Source organism: Lissotriton vulgaris, chromosome 3_1 (assembly GCF_964263255.1).
Source record: "Lissotriton vulgaris chromosome 3_1, aLisVul1.2, whole genome shotgun sequence".
In the NCBI taxonomy this organism is placed as follows: Eukaryota; Metazoa; Chordata; class Amphibia; order Caudata; family Salamandridae; genus Lissotriton; species Lissotriton vulgaris.
Genome location: NC_141689.1, coordinates 339642859 through 339667553, shown reverse-complemented (window position 1 = coordinate 339667553; position 24695 = coordinate 339642859). Strand labels below are relative to the sequence as shown.

The 24695-nt window shown below is 45.8% G+C and overlaps 1 protein-coding gene and 3 non-coding genes across 4 annotated transcripts in view; 3 read left to right on the top strand and 1 right to left on the bottom strand.

Moving 5' to 3' along the window:
- Nucleotides 1–24695, top strand: part of CPLANE1 (ciliogenesis and planar polarity effector complex subunit 1) — a 2360818-nt gene that overhangs the window by 20622 nt on the left and 2315501 nt on the right. The gene's annotated exons all lie outside the window — the stretch shown is intronic.
- On the top strand, nucleotides 2846–2918 carry TRNAV-AAC (transfer RNA valine (anticodon AAC)). Its single transcript has one exon. It is a non-coding gene; the product is annotated as a tRNA-Val (tRNA).
- On the bottom strand, nucleotides 6354–6426 carry TRNAV-AAC (transfer RNA valine (anticodon AAC)). The gene has a single exon. It is a non-coding gene; the product is annotated as a tRNA-Val (tRNA).
- On the top strand, nucleotides 8562–8634 carry TRNAV-AAC (transfer RNA valine (anticodon AAC)). Its single transcript has one exon. It is a non-coding gene; the product is annotated as a tRNA-Val (tRNA).

Below are 24695 nucleotides of genomic sequence, written 5' to 3'. Positions count from 1 at the left end.
CTTCTTATCTGAGACAACTGATCAGTATGTAGCATCATTAAGGATTTTATCAATTTCATGCTGTTTTGTTAAGTAAGTGGACCAGTATATAACAGGTCAACGAGTCCTGAACTGTGCTTCCAAGAAAATGCAAGAGCATTGTACAAATTCTTCAATGGATGAAACTATTAAGATTGCCAAAAGGATAGGGCGGTTTGTGGAATCGGTGAAAATGATATGGGGTGATAAAAACGTATGTGAATGTTTGTGCATTAAAAAAAAATGTTAACCGCAAAGTAAAAAAAAATCCTGGTCAGGACGTTCCATTGTTTGTTACAGGTGTGGGTCTGCTACACACATCCGTAACTATGTCAATTGCCCTGCTAAAGGAAAAAAAACTATATTAAGTGTAGAAAAATTGTGCATTTTATGCGGGTGTGCAAAGCTAAGCCATTTGTCTGTGAAAGTTAGCAGTGTACAGGAAAGTGATTAACAAGTACTGAGGGAGAAATTAGCTAATGTTCTGAATGTCAACTTCGTAAGTGAAAGAGGTGTAACAGCTAGTAAGAAAGGGCATTTTTGTGAAGTACGGACTGGTGATTTGGAATTAAGAAATATGGCTCACTCTGGTTCACCGGTTACCATGATTTCTGAAGTTACTTTCAAGAATTTATAGTCCGATGTAATGTTGCAGAAACCAGATAATTATGCACTGGTGTATGGGGATTCTGAGATTGAGACTGTTTTTTTTTCAAAGATTCCCTTCATATTTCTGGAAGATTCATTGTCACAAAGGTGTATGTGGCTGTAAATTGGTCGCAATATCATGGGCTGGTGGATCAGGGTATATTGGGCATTACTTTAAGACTGGGAACATGGTCACCAGTCATGTTGGTTGATTGTGAGTCAAATGATTTGAATGCTATTCTTAAACAATAGCCAGAGGTATTGCACAATTAAATTTGTACTGTGAAAGGATTTGAGCATGAGATAATTTTGATGGCGGGTGCTATTCTTGTAGCTCATAAAGTCAGATGTATGTCTTTGTGTGTGAGAGGTAATTGGGAGAAACATCCCAAAGAATTGTTTTGAGTGCAAGATCATAGAACCAGTTAATGCTTCAGAGTGGATCAGTACTATTGTCATTGCCAAGAAAAAAGGGGGGAAATTAGACTATGGACAGATTTAAGACAATTAAGCAGGTTTAGTCGACCTATGCCTAACATGCATGAATTGTTGACCATTATTGGTGATGCAAGGTATTTCATTATTATTGACCTGAGGGTGGCTAATGATCAAGTGCCTTTGGGAGAAGAATTCACAACCACTCAATAAGTTCATAACTCCATTTGGTGATTTTAAATATCTGAGCCTGCCATTCGGGCTAGCCTCAGCGGCTAGTGTATTCCAGAAACCTATATATTGTTTGTTCAAGGATGTCACAGGAGTCATAACCTTTCAGGATGACTTTCTCCTTTTTGTCCAGTCAGTAACGTAACACAATCTATACTACTATTATAAAGAGAGAACTTGCACCTTTTGACCAGGTAAACTCGGGAACCACAGCGCCAATCTACACACCCGATACATCTATGAAAATGTCAGGGTGTGTAGATGGACATAGGCTATATAAATAAAAATAAAAAAAGTAAATTAAAAAAATTAAGTTTGTAAACAAAGTAGTCCCCTGAAAGTAGCGCCGGCCGGGCAGGGAGCGCCTGTGCACCTTCCTTTTTCAGCCCCCGATGACCACAAAGGTGCAGCTGCGAGTGTGTGAATGTTGGATGAAGGCGCTATTTATATTCATATTCATCCTACCGATGCTTTTACAGAAAATCCCCAAAACAGGAAAGTATCATATAGAAGTTACAAAACTGTTTTTCAGACTACAACCTAAGGAAACGGACAACATAAAGACGCACTTACAAGAAGAATCCGAGGCCTGGGTGACCGGGAAAGGTCCAAGGATCTCCCTTCAGTGAGAGACCTCAGCTGTGCAGCGTTCAGTGATCTGCATTCAGTGAGAGCTACACACGTGCACAGGGAGCTCTTATCTGTGCATCGGTCACTGGTGTTCAGTGAGATTCCTATTAGATGTGAGTGTAGTCACTCAGCTGCGCAGGGTCAGTGATCTGGATTCAGTGAGAGAGGTCATGGCTGTGCAGCCTTCACTCGCACATATTCACTGACGGATATTTCAGCTGTGCAGGTTCAGGCATGAGCATCCATTGAGAGCTCACGTGCTCTGATGTTTTCAGTGACATGCAGTCAGTGAGAGTCTGCTGACCTGTGCAGCGATCAGTGAAATGTGCATTGAGTGAGAGATCTCTTACTGCAGCCCACGGTGAAGGCGATGCTTGTGCAGCATTGAGTACTGTGCATTCAGTGAGAGACGATGCTTGTGCAGCATTGAGTACTGTGCATTCAGTGAGAGGCGATGCTTGTGCAGCATTGAGTACTGTGCATTCAGTGAGAGGCGATGCTTGTGCAGCATTGAGTACTATGCATTCAGTGAGAGGCGATGCTTGTGCACCCTTGAGTTCTACGCGTTCAGTGAGAGGCGATGCTTGTGCAGCATTGAGTACTGTGCATTCCGTGAGAGGCGATGCTTGTGCAGCATTGAGTACTGTGCATTCAGTGAGAGGCGATGCTTGTGCAGCATTGAGTACTATGCATTGAGTGAGAGGCGATGCTTGTGCAGCATTGAGTACTGTGCATTGAGTGAGAGGCGATGCTTGTGCAGCATTGAGTACTATGCATTCAGAGAGAGAATTATAGAGAAGCTGCCATATCTCTGCGTCTCTCCAGCTGCCTTCAGTGCTCTCTGCTCATTGGATGTAAAGGTGCCCCACGGCACCTCCAATGGGTTTCCGTAGTGTAGTGGTTAGTACGTTTGCCTAACACGCGAAAGGTCCCCGGTTCGAGACCGGGCGGAAACACTTTTTTCCTTTCAAAAAAGTAACTCACAACAGTTAATTACTTTATTATTATAATTTAATCCAAGTTGTGGCAACAAAGTAAAAGTTCTGGAAAAAAGTGGGGTCAGATGGAAAACAATTCTCCCCTCCCTAGTGGAGAAATCATCTTGACACATTGTTACATACAGTGTATCAGGTGTTCCACTGAAAAGCGAGCAGACAATCATAAGGGTAATCTATACTACTATTATAAAGAGAGAACTTGCACCTTTTGGCCAGGTAAACTCAGGAACCACAGCGCCAATCTACACACCCGATACATCTATGAAAATGTCAGGGTGTGTAGATGGACATAGGCTATATAAATAAAAAAAAAAGTAAATTAAAAAAAATTAAGTTTGTAAACAAAGTAGTCCCCTGAAAGTAGCGCCGGCCGGGACCTAGCGCTGGCCGCGACGCGCGTGATGACCGCGATGCGACGTGCGTGATGACCGCGATGCGACGTGCGTGATGACGACGAAGTAGGAGTGGCGGTGCAGTGACGAGTGGCTGTGCAGTGAGGAGCGGCGGCACAGGTAAGGAAAGGGAAAGTTCAGTGTGAGACTGTTTGATGCAGGGGGAGGCAAGAAGGAGGCAGCAGTAAAGGAAAATGTCGGAGCGCGAGTGAGTCGGGGCAGGAGGGGGGCGCGAATGAGTCAGGGCGGGAGTGAGTCCGGCGGGAGGGGGGCGATAATGAGTCGGGCGGGAGGGAGTCGGTGCGGGAGGGGGTCGGGGCGGGAGCGGGTGTACTGCCCCCAGCCCCTTTCTGCCCCAGGCAACGCTGGGGCGGGCTGCTAGTGATGGATAAAGTATTAACGAGTACTTGGTATGATTGTCTCATTGGGCTAGTGTAGATTTTGTGACTGAGGCAATTGATTATTTAGGCCGTAGGATTACTTCGGAGGGCATCAAACCTAAATCTGGCATCCTGAAAGCTCTGAGGAATGCACATAGTCCCAAGGACAACAATGAATTAAGATCATTTATTGGCCGTAGTGATTACTATTCCAGATTTGTGGATGTTTATGTCACCATTATGGAACCACTTAAGCGAATGCTGAGGAGAACAAAAGAGACATTTCTTTGGGGTGACAAAGAAGTGCAAATTTACCTTAACACAAAAAACTATTTTGATGTATGTCCAGGCGTTGAAAACTTTTATGTGTGGGTTAGAGTGTATCATTATAGTTGGTGCCGTGCTGTAGAGTGGGTGCTGCGTTATGTTGGAAGATGAATGAATTGGAACATACAATTGATTTTGCATCTAAAACCCTTAAGGATATGGAGGGGAGGTATAGCACAATTGAAAGAGACATTAGTCTGTGCATGGGTTATTAAAAAATTCAAAATGTATGGATGGGGAAAGCACTTTGTTTTTCATACTGATCTTAGGCCGTTAACCTATTTATTGGAGGAAAAGGCAATGCGTAATCCAGGATTTTAAGAAAATTAGCAAAACTACAGGAATATTATTTTGAAGTACAATATATATTCCCCGAAATGGATTGTTTATGCAGGTTGCCTTTGGAAGTTGATACGGATGTGGATTTGTTTGAAGATTATTGGGTGGTGGCAGGTGTTGATGTTGTTGAACAATGTCATAGTATCATTAGTGAAAGAATAGTTTTTAGGATGCAATCAGGATATGAATATAAAGAAAGTTTTGGACCTTGTGCAGAATGATTGGCCCCCAGTCAAACATCTTAAAGGAGAACTGTTGAATTTTGTTCATGGAACAGATGAGTTGTCGGTTGAATCAGGTGTATTGTTAAGGGCGGACAAGTTTATTCCACCTGTGAGTTTAAGATCAAGGACTGTTTCATTGGCACATGCTGTCCTTCTAAGGTTTTTTTTCACTAAGAAGGTTCTTAGGCATTCCTTTTGGTGGCCAGCCATGGACAAGGATGTTGACACTATTGATGGAGACTTGTAAGGAATGTGTTTTGTTTTTTAATATACATTAGAAGCTGAAGGACACATCTTTGCCAGTACTTTTTCCCCAGAAGGCTTTGGGAAAAATTAGCTTTGAATATTGTGGGACCCATGAATGCTTTGCAGGAAGATTTGCATTACATGATTGTTATGGTGGATTATTTTTCCAAATGAATCTACTATGACTTTGTGGAGGAGATGAGTGCTCCAATTGCTTTTGACTTTTTTGTCAAGAGTCTTTCCCATAGAAGGCACGTAGGTGGAGTTAGTTGCGGCTAATGGGGTTCAGCGGATTTTTAATTTTTTTATTGAGAGTTCGGATCATGGTACAATATAGATACTTATACATAGAAAAAAAAATAAAGTGCAGTGTGCATACGTGCTCAATATAGATAACATTTAGTGACCTTTCAAGAGTACTTGGGTACATTCTTCTATAAACAGTAGACTTAGCATACTTAAAAACCACAGGTTATATATAGAGCACTTGCTCTGCACTTTTGCAATTAAATTTTCCACTGCCTTTATCTGATGGTGTGATGGCGTTTGATTAATTGAACTGAGAAGAGGTCTGCGCCTGCTGAGTTGCCGCTTCGAAAGCGGTCAAGAGTACTGTTTGATATATATATATATATATATATATATATATATACTAGCAGCCCGCCCCAGCGTTGCCTGGGGCAGAAAGGGGCTGGGAGCAGTACACCTGCTCCCGCCCCGACCCCCTCCCGCACCGACTCCCTCCCGCCTGACTCACTCCCGCCCCCCTCCCGCCCCGACTCACTCCCGCCCTGACTCACTCGCGCCCCCCTCCCGCGCCCCCCTCCCGCCCCGACTCACTCGCGATCCGACAATTTCCTTTACTGCTGCCTCCTTCTTGCCTCCCCCTGCATCAAACAGTCTCGCACTGAACTTTCCCTTTCCTTACCTGTGCCGCCGCTCCTCACTGCACAGCCACTCGTCACTGCACCGCCACTCTTCCTTCGTCGTCATGACGCACGTCGCGGTCATCACGCACGTCGCGTCGCGGTCATCACGCACGTCGCGTCGCGGCCAGCGCTAGGTCCCAGCCGGCGCTACTTTCAGGGGACTACTTTGTTTACAAACTTAATTTTTTAAAATGTACTTTTTTTTTAAATTTATATAGCCGATGTCCATCTACACACCCTGACATTTTCATAGATGTATCGGGTGTGTAGATTGGCGCTGTGGTTCCCGAGTTTACCTGGCCAAAAGGTGCAAGTTCTCTCTTTATAATAGTAGTATAGATTACCCTTATGATTGTCTGCTCGCTTTTCAGTGGAACACCTGATACACTGTATGTAACAATGTGTCAAGATGATTTCTCCACTAGGGAGGGGAGAATTGTTTTCCATCTGACCCCACTTTTTTTTCCAGAACTTTTACTTTGTTGCCACAACTTGGATTAAATTATAATAATAAAGTAATTAACAGTTGTGAGTTACTTTTTTGAAAGGAAAAAAGTGTTTCCGCCCGGTCTCGAACCGGGGACCTTTCGCGTGTTAGGCAAACGTACTAACCACTACACTACGGAAACCCATTGGAGGTGCCGTGGGGCACCTTTACATCCAATGAGCAGAGAGCACTGAAGGCAGCTGGAGAGACGCAGAGAATGGAAGCTTCTTTATAATTCTCTCTCTGAATGCATAGTACTCAATGCTGCACAAGCATCGCCTCTCACTGAATGCACAGTACTCAATGCTGCACAAGCATCGCCTCTCACTCAATGCATAGTACTCAATGTTGCACAAGCATCGCCTCTCACTCAATGCACAGTACTCAATGCTGCATAAGCATCGCCTCTCACGGAATGCACAGTACTCAATGCTGCACAAGCATCGCCTCTCACTGAACGCGTAGAACTCAAGGGTGCACAAGCATCGCCTCTCACTGAATGCATAGTACTCAATGCTGCACAAGCATCGCCTCTCACTGAATGCACAGTACTCAATGCTGCACAAGCATCGCCTCTCATTGAATGCACAGTACTCAATGCTGCACAAGCATCGCCTCTCACTGAATGCACAGTACTCAATGCTGCACAAGCATCGCCTCTCACTGAATGCCCTTCACCGTGGGCTGCAGTAAGAGATCTCTCACTTAATGCACATTTCACTGATCGCTGCACAGGTCAGCAGACTCTCACTGACTGCATGTCACTGAAAACATCAGAGCACGTGAGCTCTCAATGGATGCTCATGCCTGAACCCTGCACAGCTGAAATATCCGTCAGTGAATATGTGCGAGTGAAGGCTGCACAGCCATGACCTCTCTCACTGAATCCAGATCACTGACCCTGCGCAGCTGAGTGACTACACTCACATCTAATAGGAATCTCACTGAACACCAGTGACGGATGCACAGATAAGAGCTCCCTGTGCACGTGTGTAGCTCTCACTAAATGCAGATCACTGAACGCTGCACAGCTGAGGTCTCTCACTGAAGGGAGATCCTTGGACCTTTCCCTGTCACCCAGGCCTCGGATTCTTCTTGTAAGTGCGTCTTTATGTTGTCCGTTTCCTTAGGTTGTAGTCTGAAAAACAGTTTTGAAACTTCTATATGATACTTTGCTGTTTTGGGGATTTTCTGTAAAAGCATCGGTAGGATGAATATGAATATAAATAGCGCCTTCATCCAACATTCACACACTCACAGCTGCACCTTTGTGGTCATCGGGGGCTGAAAAAGGAAGGTGCACAGGCGCTCCCTGCCCGGCCGGCGCTACTTTCAGGGGACTACTTTGTTTACAAACTTATTTTTTTTAATTTACTTTTTTATTTTTATTTATATAGCCTATGTCCATCTACACACCCTGACATTTTCATAGATGTATCGGGTGTGTAGATTGGCGCTGTGGTTCCCGAGTTTACCTGGCCAAAAGGTGCAAGTTCTCTCTTTATAATAGTAGTATAGGTCAGTGATCTGGATTCAGTGAGAGAGGTCATGGCTGTGCAGCCTTCACTCGCACATATTCACTGACGGATATTTCAGCTGTGCAGGGTTCAGGCATGAGCATCCATTGAGAGCTCACGTGCTCTGATGTTTTCAGTGACATGCAGTCAGTGAGAGTCTGCTGACCTGTGCAGCGATCAGTGAAATGTGCATTAAGTGAGAGATCTCTTACTGCAGCCCACGGTGAAGGGCATTCAGTGAGAGGCGATGCTTGTGCAGCATTGAGTACTGTGCATTCAGTGAGAGGCGATGCTTGTGCAGCATTGAGTACTGTGCATTCAATGAGAGGCGATGCTTGTGCAGCATTGAGTACTGTGCATTCAGTGAGAGGCGATGCTTGTGCAGCATTGAGTACTATGCATTCAGTGAGAGGCGATGCTTGTGCACCCTTGAGTTCTACGCGTTCAGTGAGAGGCGATGCTTGTGCAGCATTGAGTACTGTGCATTCCGTGAGAGGCGATGCTTATGCAGCATTGAGTACTGTGCATTGAGTGAGAGGCGATGCTTGTGCAACATTGAGTACTATGCATTGAGTGAGAGGCGATGCTTGTGCAGCATTGAGTACTGTGCATTCAGTGAGAGGCGATGCTTGTGCAGCATTGAGTACTATGCATTCAGAGAGAGAATTATAAAGAAGCTTCCATATCTCTGCGTCTCTCCAGCTGCCTTCAGTGCTCTCTGCTCATTGGATGTAAAGGTGCCCCACGGCACCTCCAATGGGTTTCCGTAGTGTAGTGGTTAGTACGTTTGCCTAACACGCGAAAGGTCCCCGGTTCGAGACCGGGCGGAAACACTTTTTTCCTTTCAAAAAAGTAACTCACAACAGTTAATTACTTTATTATTATAATTTAATCCAAGTTGTGGCAACAAAGTAAAAGTTCTGGAAAAAAAAGTGGGGTCAGATGGAAAACAATTCTCCCCTCCCTAGTGGAGAAATCATCTTGACACATTGTTACATACAGTGTATCAGGTGTTCCACTGAAAAGCGAGCAGACAATCATAAGGGTAATCAATACTACTATTATAAAGAGAGAACTTGCACCTTTTGGCCAGGTAAACTCGGGAACCACAGCGCCAATCTACACACCCGATACATCTATGAAAATGTCAGGGTGTGTAGATGGACATCGGCTATATAAATTTAAAAAAAAAGTAAATTTAAAAAAATTAAGTTTGTAAACAAAGTAGTCCCCTGAAAGTAGCGCCGGCTGGGACCTAGCGCTGGCCGCGACGCGACGTGCGTGATGACCGCGACGCGACGTGCGTGATGACCGCGACGCGACGTGCGTCATGACGACGAAGGAAGAGTGGCGGTGCAGTGACGAGTGGCTGTGCAGTGAGGAGCGGCGGCACAGGTAAGGAAAGGGAAAGTTCAGTGCGAGACTGTTTGATGCAGGGGGAGGCAAGAAGGAGGCAGCAGTAAAGGAAATTGTCGGATCGCGAGTGAGTCGGGGCGGGAGGGGGGCGCGGGAGGGGGGCGCGAGTGAGTCAGGGCGGGAGTGAGTCGGGGCGGGAGGGGGGCGGGAGTGAGTCAGGCCGGAGGGAGTCGGTGCGGGAGGGGGTCGGGGCGGGAGCAGGTGTACTGCTCCCAGCCCCTTTCTGCCCCAGGCAACGCTGGGGCGGGCTGCCAGTATATATATATATATATATCAAACAAAGTTTGCCCCTAAGCTGGATGACACACTCAGGATCGCTCCAACCACAGGTAAGTTGCTGCGCGCTACTCTCCATTAATATTAGCCAACGCGTTTCGGGCGTAACCCGCCCTTCATCTTGGGCTTGGAATCGTGAAAATGACGACAACATCGCAGTAACAGTAACATCCCTCATTTATTTCATCTGCATGCCTCCCAATGCATTCTGGGACTGGTAGTGCGGAATGGTTCACCCACATGGGCGTCGTCACAGTCACATTCGTGAAACAATCAATTAGGGATATACGCGTTCAGTCCACCTCCATGTGCAATACTTCGGGCATCTCCTGTTCCGTTCAAACTGTAGATCAAACAGCAAACGGACCCGCATGGTCCCTGAGGCGGGCTTCCCTTGTTACAGCTGTCACACTGCCACACTGGAATCACCTGCTTCGTGCGGCTGAACAATCTAACAGCTCACGAACCCCCGGGAACCAAGCAGTGGTACCAATCCGTGACCAAGGGCTGGTCACTAATTTATCGAACAAAGTTTGCCCCTAAGCTGGATGACACACTCAGGATCGCTCCAACCACAGGTAAGTTGCTGCGCGCTACTCTCCATTAATATTAACCAACGCGTTTCGGGCGTAACCCGCCCTTCATCTTGGGCTTGGAATCGTGAAAATAACGACAACATCGCAGTACTGCACTGTCTTCGGATCCTTAACTATTCTTTTGGGGTCCTTATATATATATCTTTATACTGCCAGGAGGGTCCTGCCAGGATCGGCTCTTATCAGGTGGCACGAAGAGACGGCGAACCCAAGCCGTCGAAATTAATCAAAATTCCACAGTTTGCTTCAAAGCAAGCGCGCACTCAGGGGTTAGGATCTTTGAAAAAAAGTTTTAATCCAAGGTAACGCTACATGTTTCGCCAATAGGCTTGATATATATCTATATATATCTATATACGGATATTGAACAGTTTCCTATTCTACAATAAACAAGTATAAAGTGTCATGTGCATACATTCAATATGAGATGGAATTAAACAAGTAAACACATACATCTATATCAAATTACTTTTTTAGACCATATGTTATATGGTTGCTTAAAAAGCAATTCTATTACCCAAATCTTTTTTTTATTTTTTAATATATTAATTTCTTATAGGTCCCTAATGTTTCTAAAACTTCCTAAGAGATCCTGTTCTTGGTGCATGACGCCTTTCTAGTTCTTTGACTTTACACAGTTTTGCTCTCCATGCTTGGAACGAAGGTACATTTTTTCTTCGCCAATTTTGTAAGATTAAGGATCTTGCCACTAGGGCAGTTATATATAGACATTCTTCTTGCATATTATTCAATGTTAGATTTGGAGAGCATCCCAAAACTGCAATATAACTATCAATAGCTATAGATTTGCCAATGGTACTTCTAAGATATTTTTCAATTTCTTCCTATTGATTTTCATTTGGGGCAATCCCAAACGATATATGACCATGTGCCTCCTCCTATTTTTGGGCATCGAAAACATCTGTCCTCTACTTGGGGATATATACTATGTAGAAATGCAGAGGCTCTATAGGGCAACCATTTTGAATAAAATTGCATTCTTTTAAAGTTAGCTCTTTTAATTACTGTGGCATTAAGTCTGTTGATTCTCCTCCAAGTTGTTCTTGGTATCTGCATATCTTCTTTTGTAAGCCATTTATTATGCATTTTCCCATATATAGAAACCGATGTATTATCACTAAAGATTTTTATCCAAGCACTTCCTGACCGCTTTTCAGGGTTTTCTAGAGCTTCAATTGTTCCTGAACTTGATGTTAAAGTTCCTGCATCTATAGTTTCTAGAAAATGCTTTATTTTGATGTATGACCATTTAAGCCTTAGAATGGAGGAGTCTGATTTCTATCTCTAGCCGCTTTTTCCAGGAGTCTCGGTTGAGGAAGTCTTTAACTTGCCTTTATTCATGTTCCTCCCACTTTCTCAATGCACCGTGCTGTAGTAATTTAGCCTCCCCTTATAGAGATCAGACAGATTTGTTGTGTCATTTATTCTCGGAGTCCTACAGAAAACAAACAATTGAGCTCTTAGTTTAAGAATCCAATGGAGTACTATGTACTGCAGTGTCTTCGGATCCTTAACTATTCTTTTGCGGTCCTTAATTCTATATTCTATTAACATTTTATTCATAAAAAATTATCTATTTCCCAGATGTCCAGTTGGGTATAAAATCTGTGTTGTGTGCGAAATTTGCAAAATAGTATTCTCTTCTGTTTGGGGGCGACAGTCCTCCCTCTTCTGTTGAAAAATTTTAAGAGCCTAGTGCTAATCTTTGTGTCTTATTGGCCCATAGAAAAGATGAAAACAAACTAGTTATCTCCTTAAGAAAAGACATTTGTAAAGTGCACGGAGCTGCTGCGAATAAGAAATTAAACAGTGGTAAAATTGACATTCGGATATGTGCCACTCATCCTAAAATTGATAATGGTAGTTGATTCCATTGTGTTAAAAGGTGCTTAACGTTTTGTATCAGGGGCATATAATTCAGCTGAAACAGCTCCTCTACCTTTTCTGTCACATATATCCCTTAATATCTCTTCGGGCGTAAGTTGCATGTTGGCCTGAAATTGGGCAGTAGAGTATCCACGGAACAGCTGCATAAAATAATTTCTGTTTTAGCTTAAATTTTTTTTGTATCCACCTTTTGCTAGGAATTCCGCGAAGATCCCTAGGATCTCTTCTTGGGTTTGGTCCTTAGAGTTTAAAAAAAGAACAATATCGTCAGCGTAGAGTTCTATATTAGTCATGCCTTGCAGGGTGTGGTATGTAAGTTTCTTGTCTGATAGCTATTGCCAAAGGTTCAATAAAAAGGGCAAATACAATAGGGGAAAGGGGACAGCCTTTTCTTGTACCCTGATTTATTCAACAAGAACCTACATTTATTTAATTAATTAATATTTGCACCATTGAGCCTTTACAACGTTTTCTTATTAATTGTATTAAACCTTCTGGGAATCCGAATTTTTCAAGAATAATAAAAAGACAGTCCCAGTATACTAAATCAAAGGTTTTCTCAGCGTCTAAAACCCACACATGAGCTTCAATACTGTTCTTATGAAAGTAATCCAGGGCTTCTATTAAAAACTTCGTATTAGTCGAAAGCTGTCTCCCTGCAACAAATCCACATTGGTCTGCATGACTAAGAGAACCCACAATTCTATTAAGCCTTTTTGTGAGAAGTTTTGTAAAAATCTTATAGTCAACATAAAGAAGACTAATAAGCCTATAAGAATTGACATTTTCTCTATCGTTATGTTTCTTCAAGACTCTGACTACTACTGCTGTGTGAAAAGAAGCCGGAGGCTCTCTTCCTTTCAATAGATGATTAGCTCATTTTAAAATTTGTATATTAAGAGTTGGGGCTAATCTTTTATACAAGTCTGCCGGCAAGCCGTTCTCCCCGGTCGCTTTACAGTTGGCTAACGAACCAATCACCTATTCAACTTCCTCAATAGAAAATTCCTTGAGTAGTGATTTTCTAATATCACCATGCAGTGAAGGGATCGGCAGTTTATCAAGGAAACCTGTAATGAGTTCTGGCGATGTTTGTAGATCTGACTGATAAATTCCCCTATAGTGTGTCAGAAAGGCATCCCCAATATTTTTAGTGTCTGTTAATTGTGTTTTAGATACCTCCTCCTGAATACTTTAAATTCAATTTTTTACCTGTTTCTCCGTTGCCTGCCATGCAAGTAGCTTCCCTGTCTACTCCCTCTCCTCATATGCCTTTTGAAAATAAGTCCGAATTAGTAGATCCCTCCTGCATCTGCGATTTCGCTTGTTATAACTTCTGTTTAGTTTTAAATCTCCTATACTTCACGTGCTCATTATTTGCCTGCTCATATTGTGCCTCAATTTTTTATCTTTCTTCCTTTTTAGCCTTATGTTGCGGGATTTCTTTTGATGTAATTATCCCCCTTAAGGTGGCCTTAAATGCATCCCATACTATATTTATTGGTGCTGAGTCTGTGTTGTTGAAAAAGAAAGTATTGATCGTGTTGGCTATTTCCATGCACCAGCTCTCATTTTCCAAGTTCAGTTTATTGAAATGCCATCTCATTAGCGTTTTTGCCCGTAATCCTGCTCCCACTATTTCCATCTTAATTAAAGCATGGTCTGAGAACGCATTTGGAATATGATCGTATGTATTAACCCTAAGGCAGTGTGAAACCAGAAATAAATCTATCCTGGAAGCCGTATCATCGCGGAAAAGCATGAGAAGTCCTGTTTGACAGCGCCATTGATCGATCAAATCCAAAGACTTTTTACAGCTAGCCAAGGCAATAGCTACCTGGGGCTTATTTTGCTTACCAGCCTTCTTAGAGGAATCAACTGAAGGAAGTTAAAATCATCCCCCCATATGATAGGGCCGGGAATACACAAGAGTGCCTGCTTCAGCTGTAGCAGGGGTTGAGGATTATCCAAAACTGGGGCGTATATTGTGGCTAGAGTGAGATCTGACTGATTTAGAGTACCATGTACCAGAACCCATCTGCCCCCGGATCTGACTGGGTGTTTTTTACTTGGAAGTGTACATGTTTCCCTGTATAAATCCCTACTCCTTTCTGTTCACATCTTGCGTTCGCTGAACATTTAAAGCCAGCCCATTTCTGGAAGATTTTACTCGCATTAGATGCGGCCCAGAAATGGGTTTCCTGTAGAAAAATAGCTTCTCTTCCAGGGGATCCTCATCAATAGTCATAAGCACTGAAAATTCCTGCCCATGTGCGGGACCCCGGAAACAATATAAAAATATATATGTAAAAAACACATATATCTCGCTCCACATATATGTATGTACATATATTATTTTTCTCACAACAATGCAGCTCCATAACTGAGGGTAAAAACAATGTAAACACATACATGCACTGCAATTATTTAGGAAGCAAAAGTAAAGAAAACACATTAGGTCAAATAATCTTTGAACTTTGTGTTTTAATGAGTAAACCACTCATAAACCCTGAAAATTGCTTGTAAATAGACATTGTTAGCCCTCAGGCTGCATTGTAAAAACAATAGCATAGAAAATGAAACCATTTTCAACAAAAACTGGCACCGTGCCTTTAAGGCAGCCATGACCCCAGGCTTCCCATCATGCCTCAGGGGTGACAGTTAGGTCAGTTGTTCTTTCCGGCTCCTTCAGTCAGGACCCTGGTGAAACAGCTCCTTTCTTTTTGACTTTCTGTCAAAAAATATTCCTATAAATCTACTAATTTTGCTTTCACTCGACGTCTTTTAGACATAGGGTGTTACCTAAACCTTTTTTAGGCTTAAAAAAGGTGTTTTTCCTGTCAAAGATGCCTTCTCTCTTTGACAAATGTCCTTCGTGTGGAAGGAAGATGGCCAAGACTGACACTCATTCAGTGTGTATCCTGTGCCTACCAGAATCTCATTCCTCTAAAACCTGTGAACACTGCCAGGTTTTAACTTCCAGGACTCTTAAAGACCGTGAGAGAATTCGAGTTTATGGGCTTTCTGAGAGAGGAAGATCTCCCAAGAAGCAGAAAAGTCGGAAGGCGCGGTCGACGTCGAGAGAAGCCCCGACTGGTTCACATTCGACGTCGGGATCGGCGTTGGAGAAGCAGTCGACGGCGACGAAGAAGATGTCTTCAGCGTCTACATCTAAGGTACCTCCGCTACAGTCAGCGTCGAGGGATAGGTCACCGTCGAAGCAGAAGAGCTCGACGGCGAGCCACCTGACGTTGAAGAAGCATCGTCATGCTACGACGTCGAGGCATTCTCCGTCGACGCCGGGCCATCGGCGTTCGATGTCGAGTCATCCTCCGTCGACGACTAGCCATGGTCGTTCGACGTCGAGGGAGCCTCTGTCAACACATCATCGGTCGCCTGGTCAAGAGCGTTCGACGTCGAAGCGGCATTCGGACTCGAGGCACGCCCAGTCGCCGACAAAACAACGGCGTTCGGCGTCGAAACAGCCTCCGTCGACGTCGAGCAGACAACCTTCAACGGCGAGTTGCTCCACGTCGAAGGACAGTCATCGCCACCCGAGGTCGACGTTGGAAAAATCACGGTCGACGTCGAGAGAGCGTCTACCTGCTCGCCGCTCGGCGTCGGTACGTCCACCGTCGATGGATCAGCAAAGATCCAGGGAACGGAGCGCTTCGCAGCCAGAGAACACTTCTCCTGCAAGATCAAAGGAGAGGTCACCTTTGAAACAGGTGATTCAGGACAAGGAAAGTGACTCATTGGGCCAGGCTCACGTCCTAGGACCGCAGTTGGGTTCTCCAGGTTCAGCATCGGCTGCGGAGGTGGAACAATCTCCAGTGCAGGATCCTCCTGCCAAGAGAAGAAGGATCACAGAAGAGAGATCTCGGTCGAGGTCTTCCTCTAAATCTCTAGTGAGTCTTTCCTCATCCTCCTCATCATCTCGGAGTGGCAGAGACTCGGATGTACAAAGCTGCGCATCGGATAGGGAGAGGTCCAAATCCCCTGCAAGATCGCAACAGGATCAAACGGATCAACCTCCACGGTCACCAGTGAAGGATCCCATCCACAAATCTCCTACTATTCATCTTTCCCCAAGGTGTAATAGACCTCTTCACCACTGGGCAAAGGACAAGGAGACGGCAGATCGGCTAAGACGGTATCGAGACCAACCTCTATCCCGCAGGGAACGGTCTCGTTCTAGGCACTCAAGTAAGAGAAAAACTTCTCGTCACAGAGAGCGATCTCGTTCTAGAACGCGTTCAAGCAGAAGATCTAGGTCCAGGAGGACACGTAGCTCTTCAAGTTCTTCGAGAACCCGATCTCACAGAGCGTACTCTCCGACCCTAACAAGCAGTCCACGCTCGAGGATATCTCCAACTGAAGATATTTTCTCGTTCCAAGATATCTTGGGCAGGAGAGCCCTGAAGCTGGGAGTACCGATGACAGCTCCGCAAATCAAGACGACTGTCATATTTGAAACCCTGCAACACAGAACGGCACCCAAACCGTTGTTGCCTTTGGTCCCGGGTATAATGGAACCAGTGAATTAAGTCTTCCTCACTCCGGCAACGGTGAAGACTGTTCCAGCGAGGATTCTCAAGAAGTATCGTCCTCCGGAGGAGGATCCTCTGTTCCTCAAAGCTGACCCCCCGCCAGATTCAGTAATCATTGCGGCAGCTAGAAAATCCAATGCGGTAGCTTCCTCATCCACGGTACCTCCGGATAAGGATAGCAAGTTGCAGGACTCATGGGGGAGAAGAGTTTGTAACACCTCAGCCTCTTTCCTCAAAGTCTCCAATGCGGAAGCGCTGCTCGGCAGGTATGATAGAGCTCTGTGGGACTCACTTCAGAGGTTTTCGGCAAAACTTCCTCAGGAAGATAGAAAGGACTTTGAGGAGGTTCTGATGGAGGGCGGTCAAGTCTCCAATCAGATTATAGGAGCGGCGGCAGATGGGGCAACGCTGGCTGCGCATGGCTATGTGCATGGAATCACAGCAAGGAGATCCTCTTGGTTACGCCTCACAGCATTGAAACCAGAGGCTCAAGCCAGAATCCTAAACCTTCCTTTTTCAGGCACGTCTCTTTTTGGAGCGAGTGCTGATGAGGAGATGCAACGGATGAAGACCGAGTTAGACACCCTCAAAGCCGTGGGGCTTGAGAAGAAAAAGGAATTCCGGAAGAAGCTCCGTTCGAACAACAAGGGTTCTTCGAAGCAGAGGGTTCAAACCCCTCACTGGCAGAAAGGCCAGAACCAGCAGGGCCAACAAAAGTCACAATACAAAGGCAAGGGCAATTACAAAGGAAATGGAAATCAGCGCCAAGGCAACAACTTCAATAAATCTCAGCAGAAGCAATGAGTCTTCACTTCCCCCAGCGCCGTTACCCACTCCAGTGGGGGGAAGCATTGTGCATCACAGGACAGAGTGGCAGGCCATTACAAAAGATCAATGGGTGTTGTCTACGCTGCAGAATGGGTACTGTCTTCGTTTCCATCGTCTACCTCCACCCGTTTCCCCGATGTCCACATCAAGCCACCAGCTACAAAGGTTAAAAACGGAAGTAGCGACACTCCTCGAAAAAGAAGCCATTGAGAGAGTTCCGGTGTCCCAAAGGGGGAAAGGAGTGTACTCGAGGTATTTTCTGGTCAGAAAAAAGGGCCAAAAGGAAGAATACAGGCCCATTCTGGACTTAAGAACACTAAATCTGTATGTACGAAAAGAAAAGTTTCGCATGTTGGCGCTTCACCAAATATATCCACATCTCAGAAAGGGGGATTGGATGTGTTCGATGGACCTTCAAGATGCGTACTTCTATATACCAATACGGCCCGATCACAGGAGATTCCTTCGATTCCGGGTGGGGACCTCCCACTACAAGTTCAAAGTCCTTCCGTTTGGGTTGAAGTTGGCCCCCAGGGTGTTCACGAAGTGTGTCGCAGTGGTGGCGGCAGCTCTACGCCGCAGGGGAGTCTTCGTATACCCATACTTAGACGATTGGCTGTTGAAAGGTCCAACTCCAGGCAATGTAAGGAATCAATTCCAGACATGCATAGAACTTTGTCAGCGTCTAGGACTGCATGTCAACTACAGCAAGTCTGTCTCTCAACCCACTCAGAAGATCCACTTCCTAGGAGCTCTGCTAGACTCCGAAGTAGGAAAAGTGTTTCCTTCGGAGGAGAGACAGTTTTCGATAGCGCTCAAGTGCCAGCAAATTCTTCTCCACAGGTCTCAGAAAGTGCGGAACATAGCCTCACTCTTGGGGTCGATGGCTTCCTGCATCTTCCTAGTACCGAACGCCAGACTTCGGATGCATCCACTTCAGCAGGATCTGGAGGACAAATGGGACCAACACTCAGATCGATGGGACGATCGGATCACTTTGTCGGAGGTAGCTCAATCTTCCCTCCAGTGGTGGACGAAGAGACAGAACATGCAGGTGGGAGTTCTCTTCCATCAACCTCCTCCTACACAAACGATCATCACAGACGCATCGTTACAAGGATGGGGGGGCGCACATGGGTCCTCTACAAGTGCAGGGTCTGCAGTCTTCCAAAGAAAGCACTTATCACATCAACTTGCTGGAATTGAGAGCGGTTCACCTGGCTCTCAAAGCGTTCCTTCCCTCGCTTCAGGAGAAAATGGTTCTAGTACAGACGGACAACACCACCACGATGTACTATTTTAACAAGCAGGGAGGAACACGCTCAAGGACTCTGTCTCTGGAAGCTCAGCGCATCTGGCATTGGCTTCTGGCTCGCAAGTTTTCTGTTCAGGCAGTCCACCTCCCAGGAGAGCAGAACGTGAGGGCGGACGCTCTAAGTCGGCACTTCGAAGACAAAGAAGACTGGGTTCTCAACGACGAAGTGCTAGATGACATTTTCCAGTCATGGGGTCGTCCTTCCATAGATCTCTTCGCGGACGACGTAAACACCAAATGCCCAAGCTTCGCCTCCAGGTTCTATCGACCAGGAACGAGAGGGAATGCTCTTTTGATCAACTGGTCAGGGCAGTTTGTGTACGCCATTCCACCCCTTCCGCTGATCCCGAAGGTGGTGAGCAAGCTGAACCACTCGTGCACAACAATGATCCTGATTGCCCCCGACTGGCCGAGGCAATGGTGGTACACGGACCTACTTCACCTGTCAGTGTCTCCTCACAAGAGGCTTCCATGCAGGCAGGACCTGTTATCGAAGATGAATGGGAGGATTCACCATCCCAACCTTACGTCACTGAACTTGGCAGCATGGCTCCTGAGGTCATTCAGTACGGCCATCTAGGACTGCCACAGGACTGCATGTCCATTCTGAAAGAAGCACGACGTCCTTCCACAAGACATTCTTATGCATGCAAGTGGAAGAGATTCTATATGTGGTGCATGCAGAATGGTCACAATCCGGTGAAGAGTCAGGAAGAAGCAGTTCTCCCATACTTGTTGTACCTGACTAAAGCAGGTTTGAAGTTTAACTCAATTAAGGTGCATTTAGCCGCTATAACAGCTTATAGGCGATCACCTTCACAGACTTCTTTTTTTCAGCTTCCAGCAGTAAAAGATTTCCTGCGAGGTCTGAAAAAGGTGTACCCTCCTGTACGGCCTCCTTCTCCGCCCTGGGAGCTGAACCTAGTACTATCAAAATTGATGGGCCCTCCTTTTGAGCCCATTCATAAAGCTACTTTACAGCATATTTCCTGGAAAGCGGCTTTTTTGGTAGCGATTACGTCAGCCCGTAAGGTGAGCGAAATTCAGGCTCTCTGTACTAAAGAACCGTTTACAGTGTTTCATTTAAACAGTGGTGCTCAGAACGCACCCTTCTTTCCTGCCGAAAGTGGTATCAGATTTTCATGTCAATCAGTCTATCTCTTTACCCACTTTCTTTCCTAATCCCTCTACTCCAGCTGAGAGGGCGTTACACTCTTTGGACCTGAAAAGGGTTTTAAAGTTCTATCTGGACAGGTCCAAGTCTATTCGACACTCTGATCAATTGTTTGTTAACAACGGATCGATCAGAACTGGTCATGCAGCGTCGAAACGTTCTATCTCCAGGTGGATCGTTTCGTGTATCAAGCTTGCTTACCAATTGGCGCAGAAGCCTCTGGGGGGTACTCCTAAGGCGCATTCCACTAGAGGTAGAGCAGCCACGGCAGCTTACCTGCATGATGTGCCCCTGTCTGAAATTTGTAAAGCGGCGACCTGGAGGTCTGTCCATACATTTACCAGACATTACTGTCTAGATTCTGACACGAGAGCAGATACCCAGGTGGGCCAGGCCCCCCTGAGGAATCTGTTTAACAGCTGAGGATTTGGCTGTTATGATTTGGTTGGGTCATGTACTTCTCATTTACCTGCAGGTGGTTGATGGGCTTGCTATTCTATTCAGTGCTTATGACTATTGATGAGGATCCCCTGGAAAAGAAGGATAAGTTACTTACCTGTAATCCTAGTTCTCTTCCAGGGGTATCCTCATCAAAATCATAAGCAACCCACCCGCCTCCCCAGGTAAATGAGATTTGGTACTGTTTTCAATCTTGTAGTTGAGCCCTGTCTTCAGGGTTATGCAAAGAACAACTGACCTAACTGTCACCCCTGAGGCATGATGGGAAGCCTGGGTTCATGGCTGCCTTAAAGGCACAGTGCCAGTTTTTGTTTAAAATGGTTTCATTTTCTATGCTATTCTTTTTACAATGCAGCCTGAGGGCTAACAATGTCTATTTACGAACAATTTTCAGGGTTTATGAGTGGTTTACTCATTAAAACACAAAGTTCAAAGATTATTTGACCTAATGTGTTTTCTTTACTTTTGCTTCCTAAATAATTGCAGTGCATGTATATGTGTTTACATTGATTTTACCCTCAGTTATGGAGCTGCATTGTTGTGAGAAAAATAATATATGTACATACATATATGTGGAGCGAGATATATGTGTTTTTTACATATATATTTTTATATTGTTTCCGGGGTCCCGCACATGGGCGGGAATATTCAGTGCTTATGACTTTGATGAGGATACCCCTGGAAGAGAACTAGGATTACAGGTAAGTAACTTATCCATCCAGGTTTTGCCTTCTAAGCCAACCTTCAATTGCCTGAGCCTTACGTTTATTTTTCAGGTCATTAACATTAAAAGAGAGAACCGTGGGGGGGGCATGGCCGGCAGTCGATAAAGATGGCCGTTGTCCAAGAGAGCTCCGGACCCTCAGAAGCCAGATTGATTATCTGCTCACCCATCAGTGCCTGCAACTCAGCGGAGAGCACTGCCAGCAGCGTCGGATCCCCTGCTGCACCGAACGATCCGACTGTGGTGCCGTAAATCGCTGGCTGGCGTCGCCTTTGCCGCAAACAACGGACGCGGCCTGCAGCCGTGTGAAAAACCGGGACCTCAAGTGCGCGCTCGGCCCTGCGGGCACGTCCAGCGACTAAGATGCAGCAGCGCAAAAGAGTATGGCGCACTGCGAGTTGTACTCCGCCCTGACTCTGGGGTGCCCCTCTACGACTCCAGAACAGCACCTTCAGGGTCCAGCTCAACGGCGGGGGGCACGAGAAATCCAAACCCGGGGTCCCGCTGCATACATTATTTAGGAGCGGGCCAGCGTCCCTGAGGAGGCCCACGCAGGAGGTGAGACACACATGAATGCAGGGCCTGGAGGGCCGCTCGAATACTGAGTCATTATGCCGAGACAATTTTGAAAGCGTATGCAATATGCATTACAAAGAAAGGAAAGCCAAGGAGTCAAGGAATTTTCAGAGAAGGTAGTCTTATTTTCATGAGTGATAAGAAAAAAACTTTCAAGGGTCAATACAGTTAAAGCAGCACTGTACAGAGTGGATCTTGTGACAACCCAGTGACACTTGGTGCAGGTGCTATATACAATCAGTGACAAGTGAGTGTGCAAGTGTTTAAAAACAACAGCAAAGGCGACGCATTAATCAAGATTTAAACATCAGATGATGGCCCCAACAGAGACAAGTAACCATAACTTGAAACAAAATTATTAGTCTGAGACTGCGGATAGCTAGCGCATTCACTGCCTGCAACCCGCTGTGACAGCAGACCCCCGGTTACGGCCCACACCCCTGATTCAGTCAGGTCCCGCCAGTACCACTCGCTGCCCAGACGGAAGAATCATTCAGTAGCCTTGGACGATCGAGTCTATAACCAGGAATTCAACCACGTCTTCCTACAAGAGCTTAAGTCACTGTTCTCATCGACAACCCCGTCCTGATGAGGATCCCGAACAACGGGGATCGAAACGCCGTCGACTAGACAGCTTGAATTTCACGACGCATCTCACGTCTTGTGCTCCCATACTAATAATTTTGTTTCAAGTTATGGTTACTTGTCTCTGTTGGGGCCATCATCTGATGTTTAAATCTTGATTAATGCGTCGCCTTTGCTGTTGTTTTTAAACACTTGCACACTCACTTGTCACTGATTGTATATAGCACCTGCACCAAGTGTCACTGGGTTGTCACAAGATCCACTCTGTACAGTTCTGCTTTAACTGTATTGACCCTTGAAAGTTTTTTTCTTATCACTCATGAAAATAAGACTACCTTCTCTGAAAATTCCTTGACTCCTTGGCTTTCCTTTCTTTGTAATGCATATTGCATACGCTTTCAAAATTGTCTCCGCATAATACCTGTTGGGAACTGTTTTTACTCACATGATACACCCATCCCAACGTGGTTTATGGGTCCTCTACTGTTGGTTTCATACACGAATACTGAGTCAGCCATCGGAGAGGAGGTGTTTTGTCAGAGGTAAGGCGGGGGCGCAGTGGCTCGCAGAGAGGCCCGCGATGAACACTACAGGCCAGCGCTCACAATATGGGGACCCATAAGACTGCCTGAATCAGCATGCAGTTTTACTGGTCAGTCCTGTGGCAACGAGAAGGGAAAGACCCCTGCCTAATAATTAGCCCATTAGAGAAGCTGGGCTGGCACCATTCAAGAGCACCCTGCGGAGATACTGGGGCTACACCCTTCCCACCAGGTGCCTAGTACACGAACGGCTGTGGGAGCTAGGCAATGGGGGCCCAGAAAATTGCGGTGCATAAAAGCTTTACTCAGCATACCCTTGTGCTTCTTGGACACCGATGCTGTGATAATGCCCAGTTGAGGGGAAACCCGACAGGCGGCATGCACCTTGAGAAGCACGGGCAGGCGGCGGTGAGTACCACCAGCAGGCAGCTGACAATCATCGACCACTGCGACAGGTCAGGAAAGAATGGGGGTGCCGAGGCCAAAGAGTGACCCACCAGAACAAACTGAAAAAATACGCCTACTCCAAACCTGACCCAAATCAGCAAGACCAAGCAGACGCGGAGGCGGCGGGGCCTAACGGGCCCATGACAAAGAGGTCACTTTACAGGACATAATGGATACTGTCAATAAAGTTCACACGTCACTGGAGTCTCGCATAGACTCTGTCACCGCTGAGCTCTCACTAATACGTGCAGATTTTAGGAATCTCAGCTCCCATGTGACGGAGATTAAGACAACAACAACCAAGCTGGATACAGACACAACCATACAAGTGAAACGGCTAGAAGCAGACAACAAGGTCATGGCGGCGAAACTTGATGACTATGAAGGCCGCTCTCGTCGAAATAACGTGCGAATAATAGGAGTGCCGGAGGGAATATGGGGCCTTCAGTGGACCTATTTGTGAAAGACCTGATCAAGAACCACCTACAACCCAGAGTACTCTCCAACTACTTCTCAGTTACTCTGGCCCATCGTGTTCCCAGGGGAAGATCTAGACCGGGCACCCCTACCCGACCCATACTGGCACGCATTTTTTACTTTCTTGACCGAGACCTCATCCTCCAGACGGCGAGGGCGGCCCCTCCGATCCGATACCAGCAGAGCACGATATCCTTCTTCCCGGACTACACGGCGGCGGTGGCTAAGCAGCGTCAGAGCTTCACCGGTATAAAACAAGATCTTAGAAATCTGGAACTTAAATATTTGATGATGTTCCACGCAAAGTTGAGAGTGGAGGCCGAGGGCAAAACCTGGTTTTTCAGCACTCCAGAGGAAGCACAGGAATGGCTCGAGGGATGGAGACAGGTTCCGCAACGCGGTAAGCCCGGACGTAACAACCGTGCAATGACGGGAGCGCAGTCCTAGGACCTGGTGGAGCAGAGATTGGCGACAAATACTGAGACCACAGAGGACTGAACAGATCTCAAATGCGTCCTTCTCCCTTCAGGGTGTGAAATTCAGTACCTTTTGGAGTGCCATAAATCGAACAATTTCATTACACTGTAGATCTCATCCAAGCAGATTCACTAGACTTGAATCACACACCAAAAATCAATGTTGATCCTCAAAGGACCCTATTTTAACAGGAACTGGTTCTGAAATTGGTATGAACAACTTTTTATTTGAAACTCCTCCAACTTGGATACTTCCTCCCGAGAGGGGCAGGTTAGGAACCTCTGCTGTTCTAACAGTAGAATGGATAGTACCAGTGTCAACGAGGAATGAGACATGATTCCCGTTTACCTCTTCATCCACATATGGACCACTCTGGTCTACCTCTAAGGCTGCGCCAAGCACGTAGCCCTCCTCCTCCCTCAGGCACCATCAGGCTGACGGGTGCTGGTCAGAATCATCTGACTGAATCAAATACTGTTGTGACGCATTTTGGTTTGAGAGAGAGTTTCTATTCATCTGCTGATTCTGATTCATATTGTATCTT